We start from the raw sequence: 15,330 nt of genomic DNA, 5'->3' as shown, positions 1-15,330 counted from the left end.
AGAGGGTAGATTTAGATTAGACATAAGCAAGAAATTCTTTACTGTGAGGATGGCGAGATATTGGAACAGGTTTCCTAGAGAAGTTATGGATGCCTCATCCCTGGAAGTCTTCAAGGCAGGTTGGATGGGACTTTGATCGACTTGATCTAATGCATCCCTGCCCATGGAAGGGGCGATGGAACTAGATGATCTGTAAGGTCCCTCCCAACATTAACCATTCTATGATTATATGATTCTGTGATCTGCAGCTCAGACTGTAGCATCCAATGGACTGAGGTCAGTCAGTTCACTGAGATCTGCTCTCAGGATCCCAGAATATCTGTTCCTGAAATCAACATTTTAAAAGCATATCCAGCCTTCTGTGACTTCTTGCTGAGCCATTGCCAAATAATTTTAGGTTTTATGCAATTTTTTAAAAACATGATGGCTTTTTTGTTTCCCTAGAGTTTACCATTGAATTCAAAATAAAACAGAATCTTTACTGAAATGCAGATACTAAAGGGAAAACACAGAAAAACAAAGTACATATTTTAAAAACTGTATTTTGCCAAGCCTAGTTCAAATAAAGCAAATTACCCAACTCATAAAACTACCCAAATTCTTTATATTTCTAAGTTTTTCATTATAAACTACAGCTTAAAAGTTTCAATTCCAACCAAAATCATAAAGCCTGCTCTTTTTAAAGCCTAGAAATTATTTGCTACACATGCAAAATGTTCTTTTTGTTGTTTTTTGTTGTTTTTTTTAAGATCCTATAGTCAGCTTACTATAATTACAGGATGAATAAGAATAAACATGTAGGAAGGCACCCCTCCTTGCAAATCAGCTGAAAGCCAGTTGTTAAGATTTAAAAACATTTCCATGCTTCTGCTCTGACAATGTTTAAGCATTTGTAAACATCCCAAAACTCTATGTGGGAAGGGAAGTGATAGCAGACACAGGAAACAGAGAACGACAATTTCAATCAAAGAACCAGTGAAAAGAACCACTGAAAAGAAAGTGGGGGTTGGACTAGATGACTTACAGATTCCTTCCAACCCAAACCATTCTAAGATTTTATGAAAATGGCATGACTAGACTTAGGATGGATCCTTGGAAATTTGCTATCATTTTCACTCCCAGATGTGGCTATAACTCAGTCATCATAATTTGGCAAATTAAAAACTGAATGACTTCTTCTCTTTCAAATAAAATTTGAGGGTTTTTTAACAAAAATAACAGTAAAACTCCCTATGAATATTGTGAATATAAACCAATGTTATACAATATACAACTAAGGTATTGAGCTAATACTGAAAAAGAATTCTATTAACAATTGTACTAACAATTGCTGTGTACCAATTTCCTCCTTTAGCATCCAAGATCATATGAGCGTGACTTCCACAAGCTTTAATTATGACATGTATCAGAGGGTTTTCCAAACAAAAAACTCACAGGACAAGTAGAATCAGAGGACAGATACATTACATGCTAGCTGTACTTTAGTTTTTGTTGGTTTTTTATCTGCACCATTGAACAGACCTGTTGAGGTACAGAGACCATGTCCAGCTCCTCTAACACTCTGGTTAACAAGCAGTTAACATTCAGATATTCTCTGCTCTCTGGGTTCCTCCTCAGCAGCCCTGATCAGCCCATGACTCTGGAAAGTGACACACAGCTCTCCCTGCCTCGTTGTGTGATACTCAGTCGGGATGAGACTCTTCTTGCTTTTTATTCATGCCCACAGGAATGAAATTCTGCTCTGCCTCTGCCCTCAAAGAAAATAATACCCTGTCTGAGGGAAGTGTTCCTACAACTACATAATCCTTTAAGGCATTTAAGGAACATGGACTTGAACTTGAACCCTTCCAGAGGAAAGATCAAGATCTAGATTTTCAACAAGAAGTTCCTGCTGGTAATCTGTATTATCTGAGGGTCTGGGCTTTCTGACTTTAGTGGTGGAAAAACAGAAAAACATGTTATACAAGAAGGAAAATATAGCCAGTATCAGAGTTGACAATATGTTACATGAGCAGCAGAACTAATGAAAGCAGTTTTCTTACTTGTTACTTTTTTCTCTGGTGCGTAACAGAGCATCAGGAATGACTGAAGTTCTTCCCACCATTGCGATATTCACAGCAACCATCTGCCATTCAGATCCTTGTGAGTCTAACTAAGAGTTTAACACAGTATATGCCTCTCCTCAACATAACACTGGGTATGGCTTCTGCCCTGCTTGTATTTCCTCAAAACTTGTAGGGATGTATAGCATTTCTGGGTCATTTGTATTTGTCAAATGTAGCAGACCCTGTCAATCAGAAGGTTCAAAACCCGCTGGGCCTGGGAGAGAGACCTAGGAGGACATGCGTATGGATGGAAATATCAGCAGCAAAATCAGATAGCTCTTGTTTTCTTTGGAAACTAATCTTTAAAAGTATTCCTTTGTTTTGTATGTGGACTGGGCTGAGTTTTCTCCTTGGTGAGAAAAAATATTTTAATAGCACAAGTCAAGTTTAGAAAAAAGTAGGAAATTCTATTAAGTGTGCTATCTCTGCTGTACCTACTTACATCCAGACATTTGACAATGCAAATATAATATGCATCTGTGTGTGAATTATGAACTAATTTTACACTAACTGAAGAAACAGTTACTATGTGGTATAGAAATCATGGTTAAAAATGACCATCTGCCTGTTACATTTAGAAGAGGAAAAACCTATCATAACATTATTCATTTAAAGTGTGTTCTGCTGCACATTTGAATTAAAGTGAATAACATGAAAATTAAGTACCGAATCAAGGATCTTCTTTGTGTCATAGTTTCAGTGCTACTGTTTAAACACAACAAAAAGATCTGAAAGATCTTCAATGGAAATTCTTATAATCTGTGTATCTCTAATCTCTTCAGTGTCAACAGTAGGACATATGAAAGCTGATTTCCGCATTTTGTTATAAAGTTAACCATACTCTGTGTCTTTGAAAATGAACCTGTTATTTGCACAGTCCATGTCTTTCTCTATTCTCACAATCACCAAATGCAAACTGGAGCTGGATTTTTCATTTAGTTTGCGTCTGTTAGATGCACGGTGATAACTGCATAACACATCTGAGTGACATTCCAAACCAGCTCTTACATTTCAAGTTTGTTCTTGTCACCTAATGTTAAAGCACTTTTTTCAATTTTATAGTGTTCTTTCTAAAAAAACATAAATCTGATGCACAAGCTGTTTTGCTGTGTGACATTTGTCTTTAGAGTGGTCACTGAATCATCAAGCAATGAATATACCATACTTTCATCTTCTTGTTTAGGATGCAAGCACTTTTGAGAAGGTGAAAGGGAAACATTAGAAAAGCTTGGCTCTGCCCTGTCATGTTATCTTAGTGTGATATGAAATTCTGTGACGTGTGACATTAAAAAAAGGTCGCTTTGACAATCTGACTACTAGAATGTGAGGATATTTTTCCCTATTCCTGGCAAATGAATGGCAAATTACAAAATGTCTGCAACTAACAATAAAAATATTTTCTTCCTTTTTTTGCCTTCTATGAAGTTTTATGACCTCATGGAGCTTTAAAACATTACAGAGCTTCTCCAGCTTCTCTCCAATTTTCTCTTTTCTTCCCTGTAGAATTTTATTAGTTGAAATGAAGCTTGTTTTCTTTATTTTAAGGGGTTTAATTAATGTGTTAAAGCTTCCCTATTCTTTCTTACTACATTGGATAGAAAAAGAAACAAAACTGTTTTAGTTCTATGCTTCACATTTAAAAGAGGAAGATTTCAAGAAAGAGACATAACACAGGCCCAAATCTTACCTTTGAAGAATGATCAGCATTTTTATATATATATATATATATATATATATATAGGCTGGGAACCTCCAGGTTCATTCTGATATGACAGAGCCTCTAATTGATACCTCAGTAGTCAAATCCCTTGAATTTAAGTTTTAGCAATTAAAAAAGGGATATTCTTAAAGACTGAAGTCAAGTTCTTAACCTCCACCTAAAACCATGGTGGAAGTGGAACAGGGGGTAAACTAGATGAAGCTTTATCAAAGACCAAAAGTGCCATCTATATTTCTTTAATATTTTTTTCATAATTTCAGTAGATTAGTAATAAATGTAAAAATAAATAAATAGATAAATAAATAAAAAAGAGCACTGCAGCTCATATTTATACTCTGTTTTTCCTTGTACTTATGGCACCTACCCAGGTCATTGCAGTATGTGCTCTGTCAGCTTTTTATATTTTAAGCATTGTTCTCATGAGTGTATTATTTGTCTACTCTATTATACTTCACACAGTTCAGTTGCTGGCATTTTGAAATGCCTTTTCAGTCTGCCAAGTGCCTGTTTAAAATAGAAAGGCAAAAAAATATGAGTTTTGAATGTGGGTTTTGAACGTTGTTTTTCTTTTACAAACAAAAAGACTGAATTTGATAAAATAAGAGATAACAATTTAATGAAATGAGATAGGGATTGGCCTCTACCAATACTGTGGAAATAAAAAAAGCAAGCTTTTTTATTAGTAGTATTTTCCCCTGGGGTTTGGGCCTAAATAATGTAATATCTCTCAGGCATTGTATAAATATGGTGGACCAGTAATAATCTCTTTAGTCAAAGACTACCAATCTGAAGCACTGATGTACAGATGGTTAGTTTACTGAGTTAGCTATTGATGTGAGTTTCCAGATGGTGATTTATCAGGACTTTTCTTAAGAGCATAGGTAGATCTGGCATAAAGTTGTCTGTTTAAATTGTTGCGATTTCTTGGAAGACACTGTTCTTTACAACAGTTAAAACTCACTATTTTAGAGCATTGGGCAAGGGTTTTTTACATCCATAGAAAAGGTTTTAACTTTTAAGAGGCTATAATCATAGAATCATAGAATAGTTAGGGTTGGAAAGGACCTTAAGATCATCAAGTTCCAACCCCCCTGCCATGGGCAGGGACACCTCACACTAAACCATGTCACCCAAGGCTCTGTCCTAACCAGCCTTGAGCACTGCCCGGCATGGAGCATTCACAACTTCCTCGGGCAACCCATTCCAGTGCCTCATCACCCTCACAGTAAAGAACTTCCTCCTTATATCCAATCTAAACTTCCCCTAAGTTTTAACCCGTTATCCCTTGTCCTGTCACTACAGTCCCTAATGATAAGTCCATCCCCAGCATCCCTATAGGCCCCCTTCAGGTACTGGAAGGCTGCTAGGAGGTCTCCACGCAGCCTTCTCTTCTCCAGGCTAAACAGCCCCAACTCCCTCAGCCTGTCTTCATACGGGAGGTGCTCCAGTCCCCTGATCATCCTCGTGGCCCTTCTGTAGACTTGTTCCAACAGTTCCTTGTCCTTTTTATGTTGAGGACACCAGAACTGCACGCAATTCTCCAAGTGAGATCTCACAAGAGCAGAGGAGAGGGGCAGGATCACCTCCTTCGACCTGCTGGTCACGCTCCTTTGGATGCACCCCAGGATACAGTTGGCTTTCTGGGCTGTGAGCGCACACTGAAGCCGGCTCATGTTCATTTTCTCATCGAGCAACACCCCCAAGTCCTTCTTCGCAGGGCTGCTCTGAATCTCTTCTCCACCCAACCTGTAGCTGTGCCTGGGACTGCACCGAACCAGGAGTAGAACCTTGCACATGGCATGGTTAAACTTCCTAAGGTTGGCATCAGCCCACCTCACAAGTGTGTCAAGGTCCCTCTGGATGGCATTCCTTCCCTCCAGCGTATCAACCACACAGCTTGGTGCCATCAGCAAACTTGCTGAGGGCGCACTCAACCCCACTGTCAATGTCAGCGACAAAGATGTTGAACAAGACTGGTCCCAACACAGATCCCTGAGGGACTGTCCCGGGTTCAGCAGTAGCAGTCATTTTTTCTCCTTCTTAGTAGCTGGTGCAGTGCTGTGTTTTTGACTTTTGGCCTGGGAACAGCGCTGATAACACCGATGTTTTTAGTTACTGCTCAAATATTTAGTCTGACCAAGGACTTTCTGAGTCTCATGCTCTGCCAGGGAGGAGGGGAAGCCGGTAGGAAGCAGAGACAGGACACCTGACCCAAACTAGCCAAATAGATATTCCATACCACAGCATGTCATGCCAGGGATGTAACTGAGAGTTACCCAGAGGGGCTGGTTCACTGCTTGGTCAGGCTGGGTATGGACAGGTGGTATTGTGTTCTCTTTCCCTTATTATTATTGGTAGTAGCAGCAGTGGTTTGTGTTACACCTTAGTTACTGAACTGTTCTTATCTCAATCTGTGGGAGTTACATTCTTTCGATTCTTCTCCCCATCCCTCCAGGAGCAGGGGGTGGGGTGACGGGGGGTGGGGGGGAGGGGGGGAAGAAAGGGGTGGAGTGGCTGACTTACAGCCTCGCCTTTAACCACAAGAGGGACACCACTCATTACTGGTCTCCAACTGGACACTGAGCCATTGACCACAGCCCTTTGTGTGCGGCCACCCAGCCAGTTCTTTATCCACTGAGTAGTCTGTCCTTCAAATTGATGTCTCTCCAATTTAGAGACAAGGATGTTGCGAGGACAGTGTCGAACGCTTTGCACAAGTCCAGGTAGATGATGTCAACTGCTCTGCCCCTGTCCGTCAGTTCTGTAGCCCCATCATAGAAGGCCATCAAATTGGTCTGGCAGGATTTCCCCTTATTGAAGCCATGCTGGCTGCCACCAACCACCCTGTTGTTTTTCATGTGCCTTAGCATGTCTTCTAGAGAATCTGCTCCAAAATTTTGCCAGGCACAGAGGTGAGACTGACTGGTATTGAGTTGTTTAACATCTCTTGATTTAAAACTCTTCAGATGAAGGTTTTTGCTAAAAAAAGTAAATATTTTTTTTTTTTTGCCAAAGAGCAGGCACGAGCTTTGTTTATTTTCTTTAATACTTGTATGGAACTAGGCTTTGCATTTCTTTCATTTGCTTCTTGATTCCACTAAATTTGCATTATATACAAAACAGGTATTTCATAACCACAGTCGTTAACTCATGTAAGTATACATTAAAGTTTTGTAAAAAACTGAATTCTGGAAGAAACACTGTTCTCTTTTTCTAATGCCATTAAAAGAGCTTCTATAGATCTACACTCCCAACTTGATCTTGAAAGATGGACAATAGCTGATAATGAATTCCCTTAACAAGTGGCAGGAAGTTTGTGTCTTACCATTAAATTCCCATGTGGGGGATAACCTATATGTGGGTCCTACACCCCACAGATATATCTGTTGATGTGACCAAGGAGGACGCCAAGGAACTGCTAATTAACAGGACAGCAGCAAACTGGCTGGGATGAGACCAGTGCATAGCTCTATGCCTACCAGTAGTGGATCTTGGGGTAAAAAAGGACAGTATGAAGTGGGCAGTGGGAACAATTCAATTCCAACTTTGTGGACAACTTACATTTTTAAGCTAACTAGTGACACAGAACAGCAACATGTTTAAGCCTTGATCTGACTTCTTAAATTCCAAGATAAAGAAACAACAAAATCAGGTCTATATCCTCATCCTTCTTGTCCTTGACCTCGCAGCTCTGGCAAAACCAGTCAATCTTCTTCCTCTTCCTGTAGCACTGCTGTTCTCCAATTCCATGCCTCCAGGCTTTTCTTCCCTTCCTAGCTTTCCAATTTCATTTTCATAAACCTTCTCTTCACCCAAATTCCAGGTTCCCATCATTTCATATAGTAATTATTACAGTTGCTTTTCTTTGTCCTTGGCAAACATAACTTTGCCTTTCTCATATCTAATCAGAGTGCTACTGACAGAAATCTTTTCTTTGTCTGCTGCTTTAGCTGTGTCACTTTGCCTTTCTCAGTCCTAACAGAAGTTCCTTGTCATTCCATCCAGGCACTTAATTTCCCATCCACATGTTCCCCAATCACCTCTCACTGCAACTTATAAGAGTAATTTTAGTATCCATCTGCCCTGTAGTGCCAACTCTCTGCACCTCTTGCAAACTCATGCTTGGGAGGATTTCCTCAGCCATCTCCAAACAACAGTTTCCTTCAGCCTTTTTCCTAAGGCTCCCTTCTGCTCTGACACCCACTGAAACTTAGCAGAAGTTAGCTTCTGTTGCATGCAGCACCTGCCAGGTTGACCAGTACTGGCTCCTTGCTTCATTGTTCCCCCAGTTTATCTGCCTTGTCTTATGTGGCCATCATGCTACTCCACGTTTGTACAAAGCCTCAGAGAAGCAAAGATTTTAAGGAGAGTCATTGTTAGATCAACTGAAATAAATGGAAGAAACAGACAAGTTTTGGGGTATAAAGGAAGTGAATATCCCCTTAAGTTGCAAATTCCATATAGAAAAAAAAAAGTTTTCATATCTAAAAAAAAATTAATGAAGTTTGCCTCTGAGGAACAAATAGAGGTTGGAGTAAGGTGGTAACTAGTGGCTATTTTTTCCATGTTTATTTAAAAAAACCCACCTATTATGCCTGAGGTCACCTCCAGTTTCTACACAGAGTTAGCATCATTAGGCAGGATGAGCTTGGACCCTGCAATAGGACACAACAGTAACAGCTTATCCACAAAGATAGGTCAGGACAATTTCAACAGTTCTGGTATTCAAACCTTAGGCTTCATGATGCTGCAGACTGCATTAATGATTTGAGCATGGGACAGGGCTCACTACTGCAGGGAAATTCCCTTCAAAGTTATGGAGTTACCACCAATATAGTTTTGCAGCCAAGAATGAGTTTACTATGACATACAGGATGTATCTTCTGTATACAGAAGATTAATGAATTACCAAAGTGTTGACAAAGAGACTGAAAGCTTAGATGACATTAGTAGCACTGAAATTGATACTGTAGCCATGGTTCACTACTTGCTTTTTGGGACTGAAATTCAGTTTAAATATGCAATTGCTGAACAGTTAGTACACAAAATGAAAAATACCTGTAACATTTTTGTTAGTCATAATGACAATCGTTTCTCAGTCTCCTACTAGAGTCTCTGCCAAACTGCTTATTTACTAGCTACAAGATATGTTGCTTGAGAGTTACATAATCTAACAACTTAATTATTACTTTAATTGTACTATTGCAATTTTTCCATCAGAAAAAAAAAAACCAACAACATAAAATTGCTACTTAACTATACCAATAGACAGCTTGTAAGAAAGATAAACACAAAGAATTTCTTCCTGCAAAACAGGGAATAATATCTACAGATTTTCAAGTGGGAAAACAGTTATCAGCACTGTAGCACTCTACTTAGCAGGTTCTGGATTGCTATTTTATTCAATTTTTTTGAAGACAGTTAGTGCCAATAAAATAAGAGCACAACTGCACAATTGCACCTCTCCTATGAAGAAAGGCTTAGAGAGTTGGTTTTGTTGAACCTGGAGAAGTCTCTGGAGAGACCTTATTGTGACCTTTCAATATACAAAGGAGGCTTGGGACAGGACAAGTGGCAATAGTTTTAAAATTAGATTGAGCATAAGGAAGAAATTATCCATGATAAGGATGGTGAGACACTGGAACATGCTGCTCAGAGAAGTTGTGGATGTCCCATTGTTGGAAGTGCTCAAGGCCAGGCTGGCTGGGTTTTGAGCAACCTGGTCTAGTGGAGATGTCACTGTCCACGGCAGAAGAGTTGGAATATATAAGTGCTGAAGGCACCTTCCAAACCAAACTATTCCATGATTCTACAATTCTCTAACTGGCATTGTACTTTTTACTGGAAGATCATAAACCCCAAAGGATGTAGGGTAAGGCTAAACAATAACTCTGATCATTTTTCACACCACAAATGTATCTTAAAATTCTACACAAGCTGATTATCAGACACAAAGACAAATCAAGGACTGCCTAATATTTGACGTACAGTTAACTGATTTTCCAGAGATATAAAACTGAGAAAACCACTGATGCTCAGCTACCTTTCTGGGTAATGAATGTAACAACTTCACTGCACCCCTTGTGTTCAGAAAGCAAACTGAGTGAAGAGTTTGTATTGAGATGTCTCCTGGGAGGGACATTTCTGACAGAATTAAGTAAAATGGCAATGCAAGCCCCAATACGAAAAAGTGTACTGAATTCCAGAATCTGTTCTTCACGTTTATATTCAGTTCAATGCACCAGAGCATTTTTTTCTATTTGTTAGACTTTCACCAAGACAATTCATAATTGTTAACATAATTGCCTAAAGCCTTTTAGGTGTAAATCAGTAAGCAATGAAGTGAGGTGGAAAAGTAGCTTCCCTGTGACAGATGCATGCTTGAAAATGAGGTGATAATAGGTAAAATGGTATTAAGTAGACTAATGACATTCAATAACAAGCCTGTCTAATTGTGAAGATTTAATTAAAACAGAGCTGCTGTGATGCTGTTGCAATTATTAAGAGAATAGCTGGCTTTCTGTTTCAGATCAAGATGCTGTTTCAAAATAACATAATCTAGACCTTTAAAAAGGTCTAGATCTTAGCATGTCATATAAATATTTTAATCTACTTAATTACTTTGGATTGAGAGTATATCAATAGAGTTAAGAAAAAAAATGGCATATCTGAGATGCTTCATAGGCACATCATATGTTAACTCCTTCCCATTCAGCAAGACACTTAGGGCCTGAAATTTTTGTAAACAAGATTTCATTAATGACAAAAAAGCTGGATTAATGAAAAACTCAAAAAAGTACACCAACACTTTATTATAAGGTTAGGTGGCTTGTGACAACTCTAAAGCTGCTCCCAGCTCTTTCACACTGAATTATATTTGCAACTCTAACCAGGTTCATATGCTATTTGGCATTAGCTGATAGCTATTACACACTAGAACCTGACTTCCAGGAGACTAATGTATAGAGAAGAAATATTCTTAGGCTCCTTGCACCATCAGTGAAAAGCTACATACCTCCCTTCAGTTAATAATTTAGAGCAGGGACCAATCTTATCTTAAGAAACCTGATCTAGAAACTAAAGTAGATGGTAAGAATTCCTGGTAAGTTCCTCCTTTCAGTCTATTCCCAATATCCAATCTTCCCTGGTGGAACTCAAATACAAGACATATTGGAAGGACACATATATGGCTGGCCTCAAACTCCAGAAATTTTTGCTTGAAAACTGCTAGCTAATTCAAATGAAGCATTTTTCTTGTATCTGATGTCACCTCAAAACCTACGGACCTGCATGACAACATCAGCACTTGCCCTTTCTCCTTTTAATTCCCTTTTCAATATTCATTTACTGCCTTGGTGCCCAGTTTGTGGCAACCTTAGTATCTGCTATGCTCAAGGAATTTCATCAGCATTTCACTTCAAAAAGCATTAAAACATACAAGATCCACTTGCTGTAGTGTGACTCAGAAGTCCTAACGTGACCCTTTCCTTTCTCTCCACTGATTTCCTTCTTCATAAAGAACAAATCTTTTGCACTGTATCTAACCTCATCAATACCTTTATGCCATGGGGTATTTTGACTGTCAATTAAATCCAGGTTTAGGTTTGTTCTGTCACCTGTTCTGCATGAATGACACAGATAGACAGTTCTGCATGTTTCTGCGATGGAAGAGCCCAAGTGTACTTGTTATCTTACCATACATCCAAAAATCACACATCATCTGGACAGAGAATCATAGAATTGTTAGGGTTGGAAAAGACCTTAAGATCATCTAGTTCCAAACCCCCTGCCGTGGGCAGGGACACCTCACGCTAAATCATATCACCCAAGGCCTCATCCAACCTGGTCTTGAACACTGCCAGGGATGGAGCATTCACAACCTCCCTGGGCAACCTATTCCAGTGCCTCACCACCCTAACAGGAAAGAATTTCCTTCTTATATCCAACCTAAACTTCCCCTGTTTAAGTTTTAACCCGTTACCCCTTGTCCTATCACTACAGTCCCTAATGAAGAGTGCCTCCCCAGCATCCCTATAGCCCCCCTTCAGATACTGGAAGGCTGCTAGGAGGTCTCCACGCAGCCTTCTCTTCTCCAGGCTGAACAGCCCCAACTCCCTCAGCCTGTCTTCATACGGGAGGTGCTCCAGTCCCCTGATCATCCTCGTGGCCCTTCTCTGGACTTGTTCCAACAGTTCCATGTCCTTTTTATGTTGAGGACACCAGAACTGCACACAATTCTCCAAGTGAGATCTCACAAGAGCTGAGTAGAGGGTCAGGATCACCTCCTTAGACCTGCTGGTCACGCTCCTTTTGATGCAGCCCATATCAGTAGCAGAAAAGCAAACATACTACGGAGTAGCTAACACATAATTTTCTCTGTTTAAAAACTATATGCTCACCTTGAGGTTGCGCTACTGATGGACTAGCAGACAACAGTATGGAAAGAAAGCAGTTTCATGGAGAAAAACACGTCTGTACCCACACTCAACCTTGTAAGGCAGGGGTATCTTTGTCTTGCTTTGCAGTATTGCCACTGAGTGGCCCAAAAGCTTTAAGGACATAATAGGGCTTAATAAAAGCATCTCAGATAGACTGATTTAAAGTATGCCAAATGCAGCTACTTAAGAGATAATATAAATTCCATCACTGTCCAATTAAAATTAAGCAAAATTCACCAGTGGAGCAAAAGTTTCTTTTCCCTTTTTCTGAACAAAGCAATAACAAAAATTAACAGCAGATGGTATATGAACTATTAGTCATTTGGATAGTTATTCAAAGTCTATTAATCATTTCACATGTGATATTCATTCCTTTTTCTCCCAATCACAGTTAGATCTTTCCTAGTTATTTCAGCATTTCTAATTCTAGCTAATAACCAGAAATGAAAATATAGCAGTGGCCCTGAATTTTACAGAAGGTTTGGCTCAGTTTTGGTGCTGCGAATAATATTTATAGCCAAGGAGGGAAAGGGACAAAACGAACATTTTACATAGGCCACAGAAATATGTTAGAAGTCTTTTCCTATCTTTATAGTTATAGGCTTGAGATGGTAGCCTACAGGCAATGGAATTCATTACTCCTAATCACTAGATTGTCCAGTGATTCCACTTCAAGAAACTGATAGTTTTTGTTTACTCTGTGTTTTGGATTAATTGATTCAGCACATTAGAAAGAGCATCCCCCTAAGGTTTTCTCCATTTTCAGCTTGTCAAACACTGTTCTGCCTTCACACACTGTCTTTCAGACATACTCTCCTCACCCCTTCAACACTTTACACAGGACCTGTAAAACCCAATTTAATCTAAGACTGTTAAGACATCTTGTTTTCAGCATCTGTAATGATAGCTCCAAGGAGAGCATGATTTAAAGACTGCTCTTGAGCATAAAAAGATTGCACAAGTTTCATAGTTTAAGAAAGTATGACAGTAAGAAAAGTAAGTAAGACAGTAGAAAGTCTTCTTTATTACTTACAGAATTATTTTTCATCAGCTGAATTCAATAAGAAATATAAAAATTGAGTATTTAGTTGTTCATGTTTTACAGAAATATTATACTTGCACTACTTAGTGTCTAATAAACATGTACACTCTAAAGTTGATGAAATCTCAATGTATTCAACCCCAAAATATCTTTTTGCACCTTTCTTACCTCCTTCATTTGTTGTTTCTGCAAACAGGTCTGAGAGGGTTTGTTCTCAGCACATCAAGTTTTTAAAAAAAAGAAACCCAGCCTCATTCCAGCTCTTCCTAGCTTGTTAAAGTCATGCAAAAAAATCTATGGTAGCCTTTGAGCTCTGGTGATGGCCATATTTTTTCCACTCATACTGTGCCACGTTAAATGCCACCACAACTGACTGTGCATGCCTGCTTGTGGAATCACCAGAAGATTAGGAACTAACATTGACAAAAATCTGTCTTAAGAAACTGGCATGATATGTCCTAGTTCAGGTAGGAATGAAAATTATTGCCAGAATCAGTGTTTTGAAACCTTTGAAAGGCTAGTCAACATGGGCTGAGGGCAATTCCTGTTTCCTTGCTGTTCTGCCAGTGACAGGAAATGGGATACCTAAGACTTGTTCTGACAGTGCCCTTGATGCTTGACATGTAGTACTTGGGTTGGGGAGAAGGAGAAATAGCTGTTTGCTCTACTGTGGTCCATAGGTGAGCTAATGAAAAAATACACTTTGTAGTTTAATCTAAATACTGATTTCTTCTCCTCTGAGTCCTTCTCTGCTGATCAAAGATAGAATCCATATTCTTTCCAAATAAAAAATATAGCTAGAAATATCAGAAGTTATCAAGTTTCCCACAAGACACCACTGGTAAACTGTGAAGCCACAACAGGCTTTTGGATTCACAAAAACTTTACAACTCATCTAACAACAGCGGGCATCACATACTCCAGGACATCTGTAATGGAAGACAATTTTTTTCTCCCTTAAGTGTTGAGAAGGAGAGTTAGTTATGACTTGTTTAAGCAAAAGGAAAAGGGGAAACTCTTAGAAAAATTCTGGGTTTACTTCTCTTGTATTTGCAAAAGGAAGATGTCTTTTAAAAGTATTTCTCCTTCTAGGTAAAACCACAGTGAGATTTAAAATTTCATAATGAAATCAGAATGAAAAAATACCTTTCTATTTCAGAAAACTGAAAAAAAAAAGATTCCTGTCTCTTCTGTTTTCCGAATGTGTTTCAAGGAAAAGAATCATTTTTGTACAGTCTGCAAATACCTTCAACTCAGAAGCCATTAAAGAAAGCAGAACAGCTATACAGTTGATGAAACAACTCTTAGGATCAGTTGCAATTTAAATAGTTTTTGTATGTAAATCTAGACATCCTATTTATCTCAGGCAACACTTCCACAGGGAAAACAGAAAGACAGAATTAGGGAGAGGGAAGTAAATCTGGACACAGAAAAGGAGAGCTGCAAAATAAGCTAATGGAGAAATTGCTTTTTTTTTTTTCTTTTTTTATTATGTGAAGCAAGCCTCTTTATGAGAGGATAACTTGCCCAAACACAGCTTTTATATTATGTGTGATACGAAATTTGTTCCACTGTTTTCTTTGTCTGTAAAACAAGTGGCATAAACAGGATATGCTTGTACTGGCAAAATTACTTCTATTTTCAAGGTAAAAATATGGCCCCACTGAAATGAATGACAAAACTCCCAATAAATTTAAAAGGACAAGTCTCCATCCAAGCCTTACTGTTTCTAAATATTCAGATGTAGTTAAACTAATAGCTTGATCCTTCAAATTTTTATATGGGTGAGTATGTATATTCACTGCAAGATCTCTCACAGCTATGTAAGAGTCCCATCTGTAGTGTTAGGAAACAGGTAGGCAAATGGCAGCTTGGGGCAGCACTACTACCATCCTATTCCTTGATATGTCTGCAATCTTAGTGTACTGGCTGATATCTGACCTGGAAGAATGCTCTGGGCAACCCCAGAGGGATCTTGCATAAAAACACTGTTATTGTGTTCACAACATGCAACAGAGGAGAGAA

At 38.9% G+C, this 15,330-nt stretch overlaps 1 protein-coding gene and 1 long non-coding RNA gene across 4 annotated transcripts in view; one reads left to right on the top strand and one right to left on the bottom strand.

Annotated features, from left to right (window-relative positions):
• Window positions 1-15,330, bottom strand: part of DSCAM (DS cell adhesion molecule) — a 455,521-nt gene that overhangs the window by 219,555 nt on the left and 220,636 nt on the right. The gene's annotated exons all lie outside the window — the stretch shown is intronic.
• Window positions 1-15,330, top strand: part of LOC133269372 (uncharacterized) — a 101,635-nt gene that overhangs the window by 47,132 nt on the left and 39,173 nt on the right. The window contains exon 3 of one of the 2 annotated variants that reach the window (XR_009743429.1): window positions 1,727-3,184. The exons of the other annotated variant lie outside the window; for it this stretch is intronic. This is a non-coding gene — a long non-coding RNA (uncharacterized LOC133269372). Of the gene's footprint in view, window positions 1-1,726; window positions 3,185-15,330 lie in introns of those variants that run through there. 2 annotated transcript variants of the gene reach the window in all.

This window comes from Pezoporus flaviventris, unplaced genomic scaffold (assembly GCF_033815535.1).
Source record: "Pezoporus flaviventris isolate CSIRO_AGI_PZ_B2104156 unplaced genomic scaffold, CSIRO_AGI_Pfla_v1 ptg000015l, whole genome shotgun sequence".
In the NCBI taxonomy this organism is placed as follows: Eukaryota; Metazoa; Chordata; class Aves; order Psittaciformes; family Psittacidae; genus Pezoporus; species Pezoporus flaviventris.
Note: the sequence above shows the minus strand (reverse complement) of the source record. Positions and strands in the feature narration are given on the sequence as shown.